Genomic DNA, 16,509 nt, shown 5'->3' with positions numbered 1-16,509 from the left:
GCATGAGCTGTAAGACTGATCACTATGAACTTCCATATCTGTAAAATGGGATCAAACCCACTGAATTTACACACATTCTGAAAACACACAGGACTTTAGAAACATTTTCATACTTTGAATATCATTATTAAGTCAGTTTGTACATCGTTACATTGTCTTTTCTTCCCCTTTGCACTAGCAATCATTGCAGACTAAACTAAAAACGTATAAGTAGCTGAGCTTATACCTATGGTAATGATCCTCAGCTTCCTGTTGTGGAGAAGCTGCAAGGACTAGAGTAATGAGTTGGACTAGAGGTAAAGTACTGCAAGTTTCATGACATCAAATGTTGTGAATCAGAGCTTGAATTTTTTTTTTTTTAAATAAGAAAGATAGTATCATTGTCTCCAAAATGGAAAGATGTAAAAAATCTCAAAGAATTATCTTAGATAACTTCTTGGTGCTACTTTACTTTCTTTCCCTTTCCTCTCCTCTCTGCAGGAGATAGTCCTGCCTGCTTTTGAGATTTACTTGAGCCTAACAGAACTGTTCTAACATGTCTCCATTCTCTACCCCCATAGCTCAGCTCAAGGCAGGGCAGTCTGTAGGGCTTGTAGGAGAACAGCAGCTCAGGATACTAATGAACCTTGGGCTGCTGCTCCTCCCCTTCCTTTCATGGACTGATAGCACTTCTGGTTACAAGCAGAAGGAAGACAGGACTGGCCTGCCTGCTTCCTAAGCAGCTTAGGTAACTGCTTCTGTCCAGAAAACAGGCATTGGTGGTAGAGTGGCTGGAGACCAGCCAGGCAGAAAGGGACCTGGGAGTTTGGATTGACAGGAAGCTGAACATGAGCCACCAGTGGGCCCAGGTGGTCAAGAAGGCCAGTGGCATCCTGGCCTGGACCAGGAACAGTGTGGCCAGAAGGACCAGGAAAGTGATTCTTCCACTGTACATGACACTGGTGAGGCCACTCCTCAAGTCTTGTGTCCTGTTCTGGGCCCCTGAGTTCGGGAAGGATATTGAGGTACTGGAGCAGGTCCAGAGAAGAGCAACCAGGCTGGTGAAGGGACTTGAACACAAGTCCTATGAGGAGAGGCTAAGGGAGCTGGGGTTGTTTAGCCTGGAGAAGAAGAGGCTCATCCCTGTCTACAACTACCTGAGAGGAGGTTGTAGCCAGGTGGGGATCGGTCTCTTCTCCCAGGCAGCTATCAATAAGACAAGAGGGCATGGTCTTAAGCACTGGGAGGGGAAGTTTAGGTTGGATATTAGGAAGAAATTCTTTACAGAGAGGGTAATCAGACATTGGAATGGGCTGCCCAGGGAAGTGGTGGATTCTCCGTCCCTGGAGGTTTTTAAGTTGAGACTGGATGTGGCACTGAGTGCCATGGTCTAGTAACCATGGTGGTAGTGGATCAAGGGTTGGACTTGATGATCTCAGAGTTCTTTTTCAACCCAACTGATTCTATGATTTGGAAGGTGAAGTGCTTTTCTCAAATAAGCCTAATATTCATTAAAGGAGTAGCATTTCTTCCATGGTACACATTGACTGCCAAATGAGGCAAAATCTCAAGAAAAATCCCAAGCCTGGTAAAACTGAAGCAGATAGAAGACCTTAGGTGCAAATGTCGATGTGTACAAGTTTCTGAAATTCTCAATTTCAGGCAATTTGGGTTTAGATGATTTGTTTTTAGAAACAGACACGTCTATGAAACCTGGATTCAGGTTCAAAGCTGTGTGTTGGAATGACAAAAGCTGAAGAGAGTCTAGAGCTTGAGCTTTGGTTTTTGTAGACTGGAAAGGTTCTCCTGGCCAGCAGCCATGAGAAAGATGGTCTGTCCCATGTTATCAAATGAAAGACCTCCCATGCTAGTGAGTGATGTAATGAGCTTACAATCACGGAGGCTTTCAGGAAAGAAATGGCCAGTACAAAAAAACAAAAGGAAAAATATGTAAGATTGCCACCTGATCCTACCAGAGATCAAAGAATTCCAGCAAATAGTGGATGCTGTTGTGCTTTTGCACTTGTTAACTGATTGCACAAGAGGAAAGACAAAGGAGAAGAGCTTAGTCTAGGCATCTGCTTCTCTGTGAACTGTGACAAAGACATGAAGAGGCATTTACTTGTTATCATCAGCCCAGGGAGAGCCGTTCTGAGAATGGAAATGCTAATCATCAATCTCCCTGTGCATGCAATGTCTCTGTTTAATAGCTGATAGAGCGTCTCCAAGGGGGCTTTTTTTTGCTCTTTGTTTAAAATGACATATAATGGACCTGGACTTATCAGTGTCTCTAAATGCATTTTCTGTGCTTTATCCTTACTAAGGGATTTAGTCCTTTCTAATGAATATGTGCAGAATTGATTTTGAGCTTGGTATAATTTAATCCATCAATTTAACATTAAATTAATATGCGAAGGGGGTCTCTTCGTGGATGAAAAACAGAAGGGGAACATTCTTATTAATTTAAAATGGACTTGAGAAATGGAAAGAGGCTGCTGCTATTAGTATCTGCCACTGGGCTTAACCACTGGTTAGTGAGTTACAGTGTGTGAATACTGCAGCTGCTAGAGCCACGGCGACCAAGAGATCCCTGGTACATGCTGAGCCTGAAGCTCAGGAGGCTGTCATCACCTCTGTGGGAATCAAACTACTGACTGATGGAAACTCTGATAGTTGAAGGCTTCTCACAATCCTCCTTCTGAAAATGGTTTTCTGCAGAATGGCACCCCCCCAGACAGTTTTTCACACAAGAGAGTCCAAACCAAAGCCATGTGTCAAGCACTGTTAAATCTCTGGCTCTGTGATCAGATTTCACAGCAGTGAAAATCTCCTAGTTCCTGATTTGGACAAATTCTGAATAGGAAAAGATATTTGGAACGTGACATTATGCAGCATCATCAAGCAGCACAGTTTTAAACAGTGCTTTTAATTCACCTGTGATGGTCTAAAAGAACTCACAAAGATGGCACATAGCAACAACTAAAGCTTGACAATTATGAGTATCATTTTTAATAAAGAGGTGGAAGAAGGGCACTGGGAGCTGAAGCAAATTTGTTCAGAGCAGCATGCTTTTAAAAACCTTTTTTAAAGGAATGTTTTAATAACTCCTTTATTTTCCTTGGGATAAGGTCAGAATAACAGGCCTGTTAATGGATCTATCTGGATTCCCATTTATTAGCAGTATACAATGCTAGGAATGCTGGAGGACAGGGAGAAGGCTGCCTTTCAGCTACTGCTTAGAATGACCCAGGAGGTTCCTTAGTTTTGTCTTGAACAACTTCCGGGAGCTGTGTGCTCCGGAATTGCTGAACCTGTGGGTATTTTTTAAAGTTGTTGTTAAAATCCTCTGGGATTATGGATAGAGAAGTTTTTGACTGTTATTATATGAGATGAGTATATAATCTGCCTCTTACCGTTAGGAACAAGAGCGGGAAGGTGGAAGAAAAACCATGCTGGAGCTGATCCAGGAGACCTAGAAATACTCCAGAGAAATGTAACAAGTGGAATCAGTGGTTTAGAAGAGCTTTAGGGAGACAAAAATAAACTAGGATTCCTCAACTTGGACAACAGAAGCTATAACAAAAGATAACAGGGAAAAATTATTGGTTTGTCATATCCAGAGAACCCACTGACAACCAAACTAAGTTATCAGGAAGAATTTAAAACAAATGGGAGTTTTTTTCATAACACATAATTACATTTTAGAATGCATTGCTGTAGGGGATTGTTGAAGGTAAAACTCTAATTCAGAAACACACTAGAAAGATTAGTGAACTTATTTGTGAATATGAATATTTTAGTCATAGAGCTGGCTCTCAGGTAGAAATGATACTGTAGAAGTATTTAGGTTACTGGTACACTTTGTACAAGAAAAACATCTTTTCTTTTATCAAATCATCAGGGCTTTTTTCCTTTTGTGGCGTCTGCTGATTTGCAGCAGAAGTATGAACACTTGATAAAGAAAGAATGCAGATTCCAAGGTGGGAATGCACTGATAAGTAACATGACACTCTGGATAGAAAGACTGGATGGTCTTTACCTCTCTCCTAATAATATGTGGATGATTTCTCTTGCAGCATTATCATTCTAACACATTAAACTGTAAAAAGACTGATTTGCATGGATGCTTTCTCTTGAAATGATTTAATGTGATTTAATAATTTTATCTGTTCAGGTACACATCAGTTCAGAGAACTGCCTGTCAGAGAGTGCCAGTGAAAGCAAAAATTGGTAGGCCAATTACAGTGGAACAGATACCACCTCATCAAATAGAAAGCACACATATTAAAAATATGAACAGCAAAACAAAGTTAATGGCCTTTGAGTCATTTAGCTTGAGCTACATACTGAAGCTATGATGGGTCTTCATCAGCTGAAACACCATCTGCCAACAGAATGCTGCAAGTGACATGCAAAAAAGAAAGGGGATGAGAAAGAAAGATTTTTCTCTGCCTACACCTCCTCTATATAGCCCTTAACACTTTGGAAGGGCGCTTGTCATCAGGACCAGTCCTCCTTGGAAAGGGCAGATCCTTCATCAGAGCCTCATACCTCTGGAGCAGGAGCCTGCTCCAGCATCTTTAAGGAGAGGAATGCAAACCAATGTCCCTTCACTCTCTCCCCACCACAGCTGGTACAGACTCAGCTCTGCAACTCTAGTACTACTGGAGGTGAAACAAACATGTGATGCTGGCAGACCTTCATTTTTGTGTGTTTTCTTCTGAATTTCCACTGCCACAACTTTTCAATATGTATGCTTAAGTGCAGCAAGAAAGGGAAAGATTCATCTGCCTTGCAGAATTAGACACAATAATATAATATACTATTTATATTAAAGAGATAAACATTTATTATAAGAATGTTACCCTTTTGACTGCTTTTATTTTGCATTTCCCATTTTTTGTATAGATCTCTTTTTCAAAATTAAAACTATGATCATGGATGTCTTGGGCTTTTTATCTCAGAAAGCAAAGCTAAATTTAATACATCATGTCACAACATCGCAATGTGGTTCTCCATGTAAAGTTTTGGACCAGGTTTTGCTCATGAGCTACTTCTTTTTGTGTGTGTGTTAGAGGTCTTGGGTTGGACTCCAGTGGATCTTCATATATCACAGAATCCCAGAATATGCTGAGTTGGAAGGGACCTACAAGTATCATTGAAGTCCAACTCCTAGTCCTGCACAGGACCATTCCCAAGAGTCACACCATGTGCTTGAAAGCATCATCCAAATGCTTCTTGAATTCCTTTAGGCTTGGTGCTGTGACCACTGCCCTGGGGAGCCTGTTCCAATATCCAGCCACCCTCCGGGTGAAAAAGCTTTTTCTACTATCCAGCCTAAGCCTCCCCTGACACAACTTCAGGCCATTCCCTTGGGTCCTGTCACTGGTCACTACAGAGAAGAGATGAGTGTCTGCCCCTCCTCTTCCCCTCACAAGGAAGTTGTAGACTGCGATGAGGTCTCCCCTCAGTCTCCTCCAGGCTGAACAGACCAAGTGACCTCAGCCACTTCTCTTATGGCTTCCCCTCAAGGCCCTTCACCATTTCTTTGCCCTCCTTTGGACACTCTCTAATAACTTAATATCTTTCTTATGTTGTGGTGCCAAAAGCCACACACAATATTCAAGGTGAGGCCGCCCCAGGGCAGAGCAGGGCAGGACAATCCCCTCCCTTGACCAGCTGATGATGCTTTGCCTGATGCCCCCCAGGACATGGTTGGTCCTCCTGGCTGCCAGGGCACTTTTATCACAGTGTGATAAAAGCTGTGTGACTAAGTGGCCAAGCTGCACAAAGGCAAAATGTCACATTTCAGCCAGAAGGAGAAGCAGATGAGTGTTTGTCCTCCAAAGTGCTGCTGCAGTCTCCCTGCACCACAAGAGACCCATCACAGGCAGTTTCTCCACGTGCTAGCAGACACCGAGAGATTTTTCCCTTTCCTGGTGAGCTTTTCCATGGACTGTGGTGTAGGGCAAAACCCAGTTGTGTCTTTCCCTGTACCTGTTCTGGTTGAGTGAAAAGCCCCTGGAAAAACAGTGGGAGTGATCTTGGGGATGAAGGCTGGAGAAACAGAAAAGAGGTGCATAGGCCATTTTCTCAAGTATCAGTTTTGGCTGAAATGGGCCAGCAGAATGGAAATTACAAGAAAGTAACATGTTCTGTGGTAGAAGGGAGGACCTGATGGATGGGCAGGTCACAGAAGCCTGATTTTCATGGGAAACTGCTAAAAATCCACACAGACTGTCCTGGGCCTTTGGAGCTACTGCTATGTCTTTAGTGGGTTCTTGAGTATTAATTAGAAATGTAGGATGACTCAGACTTTTTTCCGCTCTGGAGTGAGAAAAACTTAATAAATATAATAAATAACCTTAATTTTATTTTTACCTATTCCTTTTCTATGCAAGTCAGGTTTTCACCCTTTCCCTGTGACTCAGAGGTGAATAAATGCTACTTTCACAGATAGAGCTGTGCAGCTAAGTTTTATTTAAGTGTTTTTAAAGGGATGACAGCATGGCATGGGAATCACAGAGATGATAAAGCTTTGAAAACAGCTGGAAAGATTCCTTTTTGAAATGCAAAGGTATGCAGTTCAAAAGGTAGCTGATTTTCTTTTTTTTTCCAGTCTTGCTGCCTGAGTACACCTGGAGAGTAACACACAAACACTTTCCTGTCTTTCAGGGATAAGGTTGTGCTGGAAACCACGTGACTAAAGAAAGAAAACCATAACATGGAATTGCTAAAAGTCTTTTAAATACTTGACCTCCGTAAACAGTATTTATGGAAAATTGGTATTTTTTTTCAGAATGCCAAGAGTGAAGCTGTTGAAGAATTTACCATGGAGCTGTAAGTCTTAACACATTTACTGAGAGTCCAGAACACAGCTCCACCAGTGGCTGGCATGCTGAAACAATGGAGGGTCTGTCATCTGTGCTGTGAGAACACTGGGTGAAAATTATACCTGAGAGAAATCACTGTAACTAGACAAGACACATAGTGGGGTTCTGCTATGTAGACAATATCTGAGATATTATACTCTAGCGGTGGCCTTTATTTGAAAATTATAGTCAACTTTTCTATTTAGCTAGGCCACATAGCCATAGAATGTTTGACATAGTGTAAGTCACTGGGTTTCTAACCTGCTAAGAATATGGTGTGTGGTAGATGCTACGAAGAAAAGCAGTTGATTGACAGGGCTTATCTCCAGTTCTGCATCACTACTGGTAAGAAAGAATTTTAACCTGAGAAGGTCCATATTGAAGAATATTGTAAAAAACCTCCTTTATAAAAAAATACATGATGTCAGATACATTGTAGAGAAGCCACCTGTCTAAGGTAGGAGACCACAGGTGACCGTGACTCCACTGGATTTGACCTCATCTGACCAGCAAACCAACCAGAAACATCAGTGACTTGCTCAATGCAGCCACAATGACAGTGGCTTCCAGTGACACTTGACCCTTTGCAGTGTGGTGCCCACAGACCATGCCACTAGATGGATGCTGATGAAGTGGTATCATATCCTTCCCTACCAAGAGGTAAAATGGGAAGGAACGATTCAACTTTGAGCAACTTGGATACTTTAGTGGAAGATGTCTCTGCCCACGGTGGGGGGGCTTGGAACTACATGACCTTTAAGGTCCCTTCACACCCAAACCATTCTATGATGATCCTGTGATTCTATACTTCCTCACAGATTGTCTCTAAAGCCTCTTTTCCTTTGGTTTAAACTGTTAATGAACTCACCGAGAGGATGCACATGGTGACGCAGGTGACACATGTACCAGCAAAATAAGTCTAGAGCTCATTCCTTTCTTTTGGAGGGGATGAGAAAGGCCTGCTTGGGGCCATAGTTTGAGTGGTGCACAGAGGGTTTTTTGTGCTGGGGGGAAAATAACTTCATAGCATGCTATAAAGTACTGAGGAGAGTAATGTTTCAGGGAAGGAAGCTGGATTTGAATGAGAATGAGAAATTATTAATAGCCCCAAGTTTTTAGATTAGCTAAAAATATTAGGTGTTTCATAGCCCCATGTTTTATTAAGCTCCTAAAATACTCATAGGTTTTTAATTCTTTTCTGTAGCCAAAAAAGTAGAAACAGCTTTTTTTTTTTTTTTTAACTCTCTCCAAGAAAGAAAGATTCCATATATATTTTCAGTTTCTGTAAGGTGAATTTTTAAAACTAAAGCCACAGTGGAATAAGAAGGAAAATCACAAGTTTGCAATGCTGACCTCTGATATAGGGGAACCAAGATCTACCCAGACTTCCTCCTGACCTTTCAGCAAATAATTTAGCCACAAAGGATAAAGATGGCAGAAAACTAACAGGTCACTGAGAGAGTCCTCCACATTGTAGACAACTACACAAGATACCCTTATTAACACTTATTTCAGTCTCTGTTTTAGCATTATATAGGTGTTTTGCCCTCCACAACTCCCATTAGAGGGCTGTTCCAGAACCTTGCTTCTCTGCTACTTAGAAATCTTTTTCTAATTTCCAGTCTAATTTTATTCATGACTGGTTTATACTAATTTGTTCTTTGCTAACATTATCTTTTTCTTAAGTAGCTCATTTCCTTCTGTGGCATATAGCCACCTGCTGAATTTATACAACACAGTCTTAACTCCTCATACCTTTCATTTTTCTAGGCTAAACAAGACAACTTCTTTTATATTTCCTCTTGTACTCTAGGTTGTTTGCTCACTTAGCCATCTTTTTTGACCTTTTTTACACCTATTCCTATTTAAACTATTCCTTTTTTTTTTCAATGAGTGGCCAGAAATATGTATAATAATGTGTGGAGGGTCTCATCAGGGTCTTATATAATACATTCATATTTAAGTTTGTATTAAAAAATAGTTTGTTTGGGACATTATCTTTTTTGCTTTCTTTCCCTGATCATCTCATAATATTGTGAATTCTGGTTTTGAGTTCTACAACAAGTTCTAAGTCCTCTAAAATGATGAAGCCACATTTTGACAATAATAGTGCTATTCTTAAAATTAGCTCTGTTCTAAAAATCTGCTACAGAATCATGACTCTGTACATTCCTGTGGCTACAGTGCTAGATATATATCCTGGTGTAAAAAATCTGGAATCTTAAAACTTTCATATATTTGGAATGTCTTTGATAGAGCATCTTTTAAGTATATCCTTTGATTTTGGTTGCAAAATCAGAACAGTACTAGCAAACAAGAATAAAAAGAATAAAGAGGAATCATTTGGCTTGCTGTTTATACTAACTGATTGGGGAAAGGGGGACTAAACAAAGGTGACTTCATTTTTAAAAGTTTAGGAGGCAAATGTTTAAACATCTCAGCATGAACACAAATGCTTCTTACATTGCACAATGCATTAATGTCACTACATTTTTTTACAGACATACCTCTTTTTTTAAATTATCCCTTGACCAAAACTAAAAAACTAAAAAACTAAAAAAAGCTAAAACACTTTATTGTTTCATTGAAGAAACAGCACAATATGTAAGGGATGATGGTTCTAACGCTTCCTGTGCTTAAGAGGACTCATATATAGTCTATAAAAATGCAACTCCCTTATAGGGGATTTAAATAGTCCCTCCTTTATCTGTAGCTGGATTTTAAAGTCTTCAGGTGAAAAAAAGCCTGATTGATTGGATGTAGCATCAAACCTAAGCACTTTTGTGAAAGTTTAATGCTTGAAACATGTATGAATGACTAGTTTTGCAAGTACCTCCTAGTACCAACACAGCTGGTGTTGAGCTGTTCTTAGGGATCTCCCTAAGGAAAGCTGAACTTTGACAGAGTGAACCCACATCTTTGCATAGGCTAAGAAAATTACTCTGCTCGATTCCTCTCACATAGTGAATGTGGGACTCTAGAAGGTTTTAGATAATAACAAATAAGACATAGGAGGTTATATAAATGGGTATTTCTGGTGTCAGTAGAAAGAGATACTTCTTTCCATATGCAGTGTGTGACACCTTAGATCTACCTATGAAACATATGAGGGCATTGAGCATCTTCCAGAAAGATTCAGTAAGAGTCCAGTAAGAGTCCTTGTAGAATCCTGAGCAATGTATTTAAACAGGACTGGAGGACAAAGTCTGTCACTGTTTGAATTACTTTAATTCTGTCTTGCTAAAGCCAATGACTGGCACGAGATTGATTGGCTGTGATTACAGCATGGTAAATTTAATGGTCAAGATACCTATCTTTCAAAACTAGAAGACTCCAGAGTGAAACGATCTCATTGTAAAGCAGTTCTAGCTCTTCAACTGAGTGTCAGGAACTCCTTCCAATAATAAAGAAGAATATCCTACCCTGGTGTTAAGAAGTGCTGCTCAGGGGTTGAGATCCATCTGGATCCGTATTTCTATGCTGAAATGGGCAAGCAACACTTTGACTCTTCATAGAAGAAACAGGATTGCTTTATTTGGGCTGGAGGGAGAAGCTCATTGCTCTGTACCCTTTGTACCACTCACTGTCTTCCTAGAATCCTGCCTGAGAGCTGTTTCACAGCCAGGATTATCATCCACCATGGCAGCCTCAAGCCTGTAAGAAGGAAGGCTACTTTTGTGTGGGCTTCATCATCACAGAAGTAAGGTACTGTGGTGAATACTGACATACTGAAAGGTATCACCTCATAATAGTCCTGCAATTACTGTGGGTGTAGGCTGGTCCATATCTTTATAGAAGAAGAACATTTACCACCTCTGCAATCCTGGTATTGGCTCTCAGTGACTCTAGCACACTGAATCACAAGTACCTGGACTGGGAATATCTACTTCTACAAAGGCACAATGTCACTTTACCTTCCAGCTGCAACTGTATTTCAGCACTCAACTTTCTAACACTGTGAAGAAAGATTCTCAAGCAGGAAATTGGGGCTTACCTTCGCTTACGTGTCTTTTTTTTTTTTACACTTGTTGAAATGGGACAAACACAGCTATGTTGGGGCACATGAGATACCTGATACTGGGAAGCCTTTGGCAGCCTGAATCTGGGGACAAAAAGGTTCTGGCAGTCTGGAGGAGGTTCCATGACCATGTCAACTTGTGGCTGCCTGCCAAGCACCACAAACACATACACACAACATGACAGGCTCTTCAAGCACAAGGGCACCCATGCCCTGCTTACTGATATCTGGGAACAAGACACTACCCATAGTGACAGAAAAAGGGGGAATGGTTTTCAACTGAAGGAGAGTAGATTTAGATGGGACATAAGGAAGAAATTTTTTTATGATGAGGGTGGTGAGGCACTAGAACAAGTTTCCCAGAGAAGTTGTGGATGCTCTATCCCTGGAGGTGCTCAAGGCCAGGTTAGACGGGGCCCTGAGCAATCTGGTCTAGTAAAAGATATCCCTGTTCCTGATGAGGATGTTATAACTAGGTGATCTTTAAAGAGACCTCTTTAATGGTCTCTTCCAACCCAAACTATTCTATGATGTCATGATTATATGAGTGCAGCAGTAGAAGTAGTCGTGTGTGTCTGACCTGTTGTGGTAACAACATGCTCCTACGTATGGCTGAGGAACTGATGGTGACCGGCAGCAGCTCATCATTGCTCATCACTGCTTGTCTCAGACATGCCAGGGAGGGGCACTGAGAACGGCACAGTGGTTTTGATGCTTTCACCGCTCAAAATGCAGTCAGTCTGGCACATCTGGTAAAGACAATATGACCAAGTCTTCTCAACTCCCTTCTCTTTTCTCCTTCAAGCAGAACTAATTTGTAAGTTTTGGCAGAATTGGAGCCTCTCTGTCAGTTGTAGCTCTTTCACTATCTAAATTCATGCATATATGTGTCTATATACATATAAAGCCTTTCTTCTTTGTCTCTCTCAGTTCTTGTTCATCTAGAAGACAATCTGTTCTTGCTTGGACATCCTGATTTGCAGTCACTAGTTTGGTTGCCTTGCTAGCTTTAGCTTTATTTAATGATTTTCAAGTTATTTGGTATATTTTCCTTTTTACACTAGAATTCTAAGGTTTCACAAGGTCTTCAAAGCAACATAGAATCATAGAATGGCTTGAGTTGGAAGGCACTTTATGTAGTTCCAAATCCCCTGCCATGGCCAGGGACACTGTTCACTAGATGAGGTTGCTCAGCCCCCCACCCAACCCGGCCTTGAACACTTCCAGGGCTGGGGCGTCTTGCAAACATTTGGCTTTAGAAACTTGTTTTAAATTCTATTCAAAAGCCTCTTATTTTTACTGAAATTCTGAGACTTGTTCATTCCATGGGATTTTGAATTTGAATAGATTATGGCTGCTATTACACTGTGGCCTTTTCTTGCCTTGTGCATTGTCTGGCTAAGCACCAAGAACCATTCATCACTTTGTGTCCAAAATTCAGAAAACATCATGCCCCTGTGCACAATTCCTCCAGTTTACAGAGGAGAAAATGAAATAGTCAAATTTTTCTAGGTTTTCTCTCTTTAAAACTTTCCTAATTACTTTTAATGATCACTCTGATAGGTTACTTGTAATATAGTCCCAATATTATATGATTTTTTGAAAAACATGGGATTCAAACCCTTAGGTATATGATAACTGATTATATATTTCATGACTTTGCCTTCGGATGGTAACTCAACCACTTAACCTGGTAGCCTGTTCCAGTGCTTGATAATCCTTTCAGTGAAGAAATTTTCCTGATATCCAATCTAAACCTCTCCTGGTGTAATTTGAGCTCATTTTCTCATGTTTGATTTAATTTTCTTTTGTTCTATCATGTGTTACTTGGAAGAAGAAGCTGACCCCCATGTTGCTACAAATTTTTGGATTGTTGTAGGGAGTGATAAGGTCTCCCCTAAGCCTCCTGTGCTCCAGGCTCCCTCAGCCATTTCTCATAAGACTTGTGCTCCAGCTCCTTCACCAGCTTCGCTGTTCTTTTTATGCTCTTTTTTTGTCATCCTCTTCTTGGACGACATCACTTGCTGAGGATATGTCATCCTGAAAGTGTTTTCTTTTAAATCTACTGGTATTTCCTCTCGACTTCCCTATAACCTTCCTGACTGCCTACACAGTTGTATCTGCCAAGCAGTCATTCTGTTTTCTTACAGAGATGGAACTTATAAATAATGTTTGTAAAAATGGTGTTTTATCTGCAGATAGTTTTTCTGCAGGCTTACTATCATTGCTAATATTATTATTTTGCTACAAAAAGTTCCTTAAGCTGTGAGACTAAAGGCTGTTATTCACTGAAGACACTGAAACCTACAGTCCATCAATAGCTCTAGGGCAATTTTTCAAAAGAGGTAGTTGTCTGGAACATACTTTTTTCTCTCTCTCTCTCTCTTCAGATTTTTTATTTTATTTTGGCAATTACATGAAACATTACTTCATCCCTTATTATTCTCTTGCCATTCCTAATAAGCTGTGTTTTAATTTAAAACAGCAATTTACAATTCAATTAATATATAACAACACAATCCATTGTAATCACGATGCGATAAATTTGTGTTTTAAGTAATTTTTAATGCTCATAGCAGCTGGATCTGTGAAGTGTGGAAATAGCTACCATTTTTCACCATGTGCAATACTGCCTGTGCAAAGCACCATTTTTTAATTATATCACCACCAAAGCTCAGTGTAGGGAAAATGGAGCAACCATAATTGCAAAGGAAGAGAATCTTTACTTATATTATACAGTTAATACAGAAAATATAAAAGTAATGTCAATATATAATTAGCAAAACTGATATAAAGGTGAATTCCCTGATAAAATCACTGTTGAAATAGATGTTTTGGATTTATATCTTTTACAAAGTTAAAGGGATGTGATTAATTTACCTCAGCCAACAAAGAATCACAGGATTACTACACCTGACCAGAAACTTATTCTCTAGAAATTGCAAATAATGCATTATTATTTTCCTGATGGATACTCTTTCCTTTTTTTTTTGTGACAGTCATGTACTTTTCCAAATTTCTGCATTTCTAAACTATGTAGATAAAAAATTGCAAAATGGTTAGATCTTTGACAAGGTGATAGTTTCTTTGACTTCAATGAAACTACATTAATGTAATTGTAATTAAAGCTTTCATTTGTCTGTAGTTTAGATGTTAGACATAAATCTTCGTGTGTCACCTGGAAGAAGTATATAAACCCTCTTCAAAGTTCCACTCCAAAAGAGGAGGTTTACTCCTCCAACTAGAACTCCTCTTCTGGTCTTACCAAGGCTGTTTGGGCTTGCTGTGAACACAAGCTCTGGCTAGTACAGAGATCTATCAGGAACAGAGACTTTTCACTCTTCTGTCAATGGTTTTACTCTTTAAATCTGGAGTAATTGTATTGTATTGAAAGAAATTGAAGTGGTGCAATTGTAAAATCATAAAAAGGTCTCACTACCTTTTTTCCTCTTCTATCTAGTACAGCATTAACATAGGGGTTTTCTGTAATCCTAATTTACTTCTAAAGGAACTTCAGTACAACAGCTTTCCTTTTATTTCCCATCCCAGCAGTGTGCCCTATGTCATTTTGCTTCAGGTCACATAGCAAGTATTCATCAGAATTAATAATGCTACTAATGAAACCTGCAATATATGCTTGAGGCTTATAGTTTTTGAAAATGGGAATTAAGTTGCTTTCACCAACCTGCCACTTGATTTAAATTCTTTTTTCTTTTTTTTTTTTTAACTTAAAAGCCATAGAAAAATGTTCCCAGAACTATGAAAGATCATATATGCAAAAAAAAAAAAAAAAACAACCACAAAAACCAACGAAAAAACCAGATTAGAATATATCCCCATTTAAGTTACTGGATAACGAAGTCTTAATTAATGGAATGCTATGATTTTCACATTTCTGAAGGTCAATAGGAAAAGAAAATAGATAATATTAAAAACAAGTAAATATGTGCTATATCCTGCAGACAGAAGAGACGATACTGAAAACTGTCAGATGGGGAAATGTATCTATGAGTTGGTTTTCCTTAAAATAAACATTTCTGCATGGGACACTTCCATACTGAACTTGTATAAATGTATATAAAATAAGCATTCACATTTCTTTATGAGAAGCATCATTACAATACTTGTGGAAAAAATACAGTTTAAATGAAATGTAAGCCTTTTATTATCGGAATCCTCTATTGTATCATAAAAGCCCATTTGAGTTTAGAAATTGGAAGTACTTGAAACTGAAACAGAATCAAGACCAGGACCCCCAAAATGTTAATTTCCTACTATTCTTTATTCAAATGAAAAGATATTGTCTCTGGCAATTGCGCCACAGACAAAAAAATGCTGGTTTTTTATGTTATTACTGGCTTTTCAATTCTTACATTTGTCATTGATATATGTGGCATGAAAGTAAAAAATGCATACATAACATAAAGGCTGAGTAAATATACATTAAGGAGAACTAACCCATCAAGTGATTTTACCCTTATCTGCATTTGCAGGTTGGTTAGATCCATCAATGTGTGTACCGCCAAACTCTGTAATTCCATTATAGTGGTAGGAGGAAGAAGGTGGGAGTCTTTGAGGTGACGCCATGCATTGTATAGTAAAATCCAGCAAAGTTTCATTTTCAAATATCTGGTGGAGAAGTGGCAAAGTATCTCCAGTAATTTTAAGGACATTTTCCAAATGTTTATTTAGATAAAAGATAGATAACAGTAAAACTATAAAACCTACAGCCAGATAACTAGGTTTTATTAATGACCTGCCATATACCGTGGCCGGATAATTAAAGTTCTCCCTTCCTCCTAACCCCCTCCTCCCAGAGAAGGAGAGAGTGGACAAATTTATTTGATAGTTTGATAACCAGGGGACACTGGTTGAAAACTATTGATATAATCAGGGTCTATTCAATTTGCTCACGACAGACACTCCTATCTGCTAATTTCACCTGTGAATAGTTAATTATGCCCTGGATGCATATGGTCGAGCCATTAATAAAATTTGTCTGTCATAGGTTTCTGTATTTTCCTTTTTTGTCATCCTCATGAGCCTTTTATCTATGGGAATCTTTCCCCTTTTTTTTCCTTTTTAACATTGCACAAGACAGATGTTAGTGTTATTGGTATTTCAGCAAGGCTACGTTATAGATGGCATGCAGCATGGATCAGGATTGCTCTTTTAGCCTGTGAAAGACTGGGCCTGTGTACATAATGAAGTTGCTGAAGCATGAATGATAATGGAGTTCTTAACCATTTCACATTTTCAAGCTCTGCTTAGGGAATTTGCTTCCAACTAAAAAGATGCAAGGGAAAATGTGTTGGGCTTTTTTTTTTTTTTTCTCGTGAGGATTTTACATATATAGAATGCCTGGTTTTACTTTGTTTCCTTTAAATCTGGCTGCTGTCCCTTTTTAAAGGCATTTCTTTGGGTGAATGTAGATATCAAATCCCAGATTTTCTCCCTCCAGTCATCTGAATTTAATAAAGTGCATATTGTATGCCAAAGCAATTTGCTTTAATCTCTTAAAGGCCTCTCAGGACTCAGAAAACTTCTAAACTTCACATCAAATTTGCTTAATTCTGCCATTTCATTCAGTTGGGACAATTTTCTCTCACTCTACCTTATTAAGAGATTGCTTAGTTCATC

This window comes from Myiozetetes cayanensis, unplaced genomic scaffold (genome assembly GCF_022539395.1).
Source record: "Myiozetetes cayanensis isolate MyiCay16 unplaced genomic scaffold, myiCay2020 scf1, whole genome shotgun sequence".
NCBI classification, from domain to species: domain Eukaryota; kingdom Metazoa; phylum Chordata; class Aves; order Passeriformes; family Tyrannidae; genus Myiozetetes; species Myiozetetes cayanensis.
This window is presented reverse-complemented; position numbering follows the sequence as displayed.